The sequence below is a fragment of the Talpa europaea genome (genome assembly GCF_964194135.1).
Source record: "Talpa europaea genome assembly, chromosome: 4".
In the NCBI taxonomy this organism is placed as follows: Eukaryota; Metazoa; Chordata; class Mammalia; order Eulipotyphla; family Talpidae; genus Talpa; species Talpa europaea.
In genome coordinates this window covers 4,359,327-4,364,561 of record NC_140070.1, presented here as the reverse complement: position 1 = coordinate 4,364,561, position 5,235 = coordinate 4,359,327, and positions in this window count along the sequence as shown.

Genomic DNA, 5,235 nt, shown 5'->3' with positions numbered 1-5,235 from the left:
TCCGGAGAGGGCAGGGCGCTCTGAACCTGGCCAAAGTGGAACTCACACCCCAGCTCATTAAGGCAGCACTCAGCAAGGGGCCTACCACCCGCCTCCCCCAAAAGTCCTCGCAGTGTGATCTCTCAGGGCAGAGAGAGTGTGGGCTCCGGAGGGAGCTGAAGAGGGAAGGGAGGGAGGGGCTCTCCAAGAACAGGGATGGGCTGGGGATGACCCTCCCCAGCCCAACCTGCCTCCCTCTGAGGCCCTGTCTTATTTTCAGGCTCTTGACTGACAGGAAGTCCCTGCAGGGGCTGGCAGACCCCATCTGGGAAGCAACTAGAGATCATGCTGAGGACCAAGTCATTCGGGGCCCTGGATATTAGTCACCTTGGGGGCAGCGTCTCTGAGCCAGAGGCCAGGACAAGGCTCATAGCCGGGCACACCAGCTCTGGAGCACGAGGGCCTGGTGTGTGTCCCAGCTGCGGTCACCGGCGTCCCTTGCTTGGCTTCTCTGAGTCTTACTTTCTGCATCTGAACATGACACTCCAATCATTTATTCATATATGCATTTGTTCCACAAGGTTCATCAAGCACCTACTACGTGCTGGGCACTGAAAATCCAATACAATTTTGTTCCTGTGCCAATGGAGCTTGCAGCTTAGTGGGAGCCACCAGCGCCCCCCAGGATGTGTGTAAGCGCATAGGGCCATCCTGCAGGCGGCCTCCAGCCCTTCCCTCTTTTTTTTTTTTTTTCAAGCAGCTTTCTTTTTTTTTTTTATTTAAATAATAAATTTTATTTTTATATTCCCCCATACAATTGCAAACGCCCCATTCTGACCCCAATCCCTCCCCTCCCGCCCCCCACCCCCCAAAAAGTGTCTCTGGTTCATAGTTTTTTGTTGATTTTGATTTTCACTTTCTTATATTCATTTTCCTGGTCCCTTATTTAAGTTTTCTAGATTCCTGCTATGAGTGAGACCATCCGGTATTTTTCTTTTTCTTTTTTGGCTTATTTCGCTGAGCATGATCCCTTCAAACACCATCCATGTGGCTGCAAATTGCATGTGTTTATCTTTTTTGAATGCTGAGTAATATTCCATGGTGTATATGGACCACATCTTCTTGATCCAGTCATCTATTTTTGGGCATTTGGGCTGTTTCCAAAGCTTAGCTATTGTAAATAGTGCTGCTATAAACATAGGGGTGCAGCCTCGCTGCTCAGGTAGGAAGATGGAATTTGGAGAAATTCAACAGTCCCCAAGGAAAGAACTTCAGCAATTAATTCCGGGGGTGAGCGGTGTCCAAAGAAGCTGGAAAGTCTCCTCCCACCGCCCACCCTGGGAACCCCAGACCTGAAGGAGCAGCGGGGCTCTCTGTGTCATGGAAAGCTGCCCGGTTTCCCCCAAATGCCCTCGTGTGCCCAGAGGCATGGGGTGCTGGCCCAGGAAGGCAGCCAGAAAGTCCAGCTGGGTCGTTTGCATGGCAGGCGCTGACGCCCGGCTGCAGCCAGCTCTGAGTCATGTGCCTCATCACTTGGCAAGGTCTCACCCCCTCCTGAGCCCCTCCCTTCCTGCAGGTGGTGGGTGGGGGGCCAATGCAGCTCCCTCTGGGGCGCAGCAGTCAGGATGCCCCAGCTCAGCAAATTCACTGGTATGTGGCTGCAGAAAATCAAAGAGACTTCTCTGAGGTATGAATAATTCTCCCTCCCCTGCTCCTTCCTATAATCTTACAGCTCGGGGCCAAGAAAAATTCTCTTCAGGGAAGGAATTGAAAAAAATCTCTCTTTACATCTGCGTGTCGTTTTACACACACAGGTCCTTCATCTGTAGTATCTCAGCTATTTGAGCCTCGCCAGCACCTTTTAAGTTTGTTATTGGAGGCTGTGAATTCCGAGCCCCCTCCACCCCCGGCTCCCCTCAGAAGTGGGGGCCAGCCAATAAGGGAGGCACCAGAGCAGACTAGGCAGAAATCATCAGGCACATCGGATTTAGGGGCGCATAGAAATGTAGTTATTATTGGAAATTTAAAGCAATGAACAACTGTGTAGCAATCCCCCAGGTTTTTTAAAAAATCCAAGTTTCAGCCACGCTCCTTCCAACTTCATCAGTGTCCACTCCATCCCGGCCTCCAACATGGAGCGTTTGGGAGGAAACCCGCGCCATCACCAGACACTAGTGTTCAAACTCCCCCAAAATGCTCACTCTGCATTCGGTTGTCAGGGGACCTGCGTTTCTGAATCTACAGGTTCCTGCTTCCTCTTTTTCCTTGTAAACGTTCAAGAAACCAGGTCACTTTTCCTGTAGCGCCCCCCACCTCCCCCTTCTGGATTAGGCCAGTCATATTCTCAACATCCTCCCTGCCCCAAGCGCAGCTGTGGGCCCCTGGGCGTAGAAGATGCGACTGACACGCGTCAGGAGCCGTGTGTGAAGGTGGAATAAGCGGGAGGGAAAGTGGAAAATCGGGCTGGTTACTGCTCGTCAGGCTCCCACCGTCGGCCCCTCCGCCTGGCCTCTGTGGGCGGCGCTAGCCCAGATTTTGTGCACAGAGGGACGACGATGAGCATAACATGGGGAGGCTCCCGCCAGCACCAGGGCAGGGGTGCCGCCAGAGACGCGGGCAACACGGTGCGGGAGGCTGCTGCTGGCAGAGGAATCCCGACGGCTGCGGCATCACTAAGTCGTGGTGATTTGGGGGCCACCATGGCATACACGGCCCGACCTTGACCGAAATGCTGTTATACAGCACGTGGCTGTGTTTCCTGTGGGCTGAGTGTTAACCTCTAGCTGTGCGCTGTGGTTTTGAGCAAGAACACCCCATCGGGGAGGCACCACTGGGAGGCACATAATGTCGCTGGTCTCCCCTTTGTGTTAGGGGACACTGATGATCACTCTCTCGGTCCACTTGTTCCGAGGGGTTGGCCGAATGTTGGCCGAATGCTAGCTCCAGGGTTGCCTCTTCCCCTGGCGGCTGCAGTTCCTCCAGAGAGAGCCTTTTCCTCCCAAGTGATATTTACCTCGAGGCCCAGTCTCTATAGCAAAGGCAGACTGAATTCTTGATCCCCTTTCTTTTTATAGTTGGGTTCCCCACTCTCTCATCCAAAGACAACCTGAGTTCTATTATTTTTATTGTGATTATGAACCACAGGAGTGAACAATTTTGATGCGTTTCAACCTATTACACTGTCCAGTCTTATTTACGGTCACAGTTCCATCTCTGGGGTCCTGCAGTTACTTCCTGCATTCTACTGACCTGGCCTCGGTTGTTTTTTTTTTTTTTTTTAAAAGATTTACTTATTTGTACAAGCTCTCGGGTACATGCCAGAGGCGCAGGAGGGTGAAGGAATTCACCAGAGACAGTGCGGGGAGCAGAACAGGCAGACGGACCGAAAACACTGCTGGGAGGAGCAGCGGACCAGACAGGAGAGGTCTGTGGTGCCATGTGGGTATCTCCCTTGGCTGGCCAGGAATCAAACCGCGCTGCAGAGGCTGCGCTCAACCCGCTGCTTCACCGGGGAGGCCCCTCAGTTGTCTTTTGATAAATTCCTTGTTTTCATGCATAACAGAATGTTGCTGGCCTATCGTGTATATTTTGTCAGGGACCTGCAATCCAACATTCTTTAAGAAACTCTGATCTTTTTTGGTGGGAAATGATACTTGGATTTCATCATCTAGGATTTCATCACTAGGCATCCACTGGACTGGTTGACCATTATCGCCAACTCTATTTAATGGGTAGAGCTAAGACATATATTTTAAATGTTACGTTTTTGTTTGGAATACATTTTTCAAATTTATGTAAAAGTTGTAATTAAAATACAAAGAACTTTCCCTCCCTCCCAAACCATCTGAGAGCTGATTGCTGGCATGAATGTCCCATAATCCCTAAATATGTTTAGCTTCTTTCCAACGAACAAAACATTTTCTTCCATAAGAAAGTACAACAATCTAGATCAGGAAATGAAAGTGGATACGTCACTATCACGGAAGAGTTGTTGTCTTAATGATACACGATTGCATTTGCTGGTTAATGAACACACGAGCAAGGTGGGAAGAAGGATGGAGCTGACAGCGAAACCTGGCACAAAAAAAACCACACAGGCCACAAAGGAAATATTCCCTCTCCAAACCCACCGTGTTCTGGGGGTGCTGGAGTGAACATCTCCTGGGATCCAAAGGTCTAACCTGGGGGTTGAAGCAGGGTGTTTTTGCAACCCACCCCCCATCTTCCAGAATTATCAGAATCAAAATACGTGGTCAAACTTCTAGTCTTCTACTGCTTAGCAGGTGAGCTATGATCTGTGTGATTTAAAATTGCATTTCCTCTATTTTCAGTAAAGATCATCTTTTCACATGGCCATTTGTGTTTGACCTTTCCTGTGTCCTTAATATCCTTCGACTTCCTCATTTGGGGAGTTTTCTATTGTTTTTGGGAATAAGATACACCTGCCATATTTACTTTATGGCATGATTTGGTTATTAGTGGTACAAACGTTACAATAGCCAGAAATAAGAAGCTCTAAATGGTAAGGGCTGGGGCCTGGAAAGTGCAAGATGAGTTGGAACTTTTTTTTTTTATCCAGAAATCAGGAAAATGATCAAAGAATGATAGCTGATGTCAAAAGGGCTTAGGAACTAGCTTGAAGGGTCTCCTGCTAGGCAAATCTGGAACAATTTAAACATCAAAACTACTGATATTAGTGGAATTTGAACTACTGAATAAACTATGGAATCCACATTGGCAGAACAAACACCTGGGGGAAAGAGAAAATGTTTCCTGATAATAAGGTGCCAGATAGTAAATTCAAAAGAAAGCTGGAATTAGAAAAAAACACTTTACAGGCAGCATAATAATTATTTAGGCTGCAAACCACAATGGATGCTAAACTAGTAGGTGAAGTGAGTTATTAAATAGAATAATTACACATTTTCAAGGATCACCATGCTTGGAACAGAGTGTAAATGTGGATCAAATATGTCAATTATTGCTACAAATATGTATAGTTACAGTGGAGCAAACTGGCAGAGCCCACCTTTGAAAACATTTATTGAAATAACATTGGCTTACGACACCATGTAAGCTTCAGGTAGACAGCACTATATTCCAACATCTGTCTACACAACATCATAATCACCGCAAAAAGTCCAGATTTATCCACCACCACATAATTGGCAGCTTTATTGGTTTGACCCACTCTGACCCCCTCCTCCGGTAACCATCCCTCTCGTCTCAGACGCCAAGAATTTGTTTTGTGTTGTT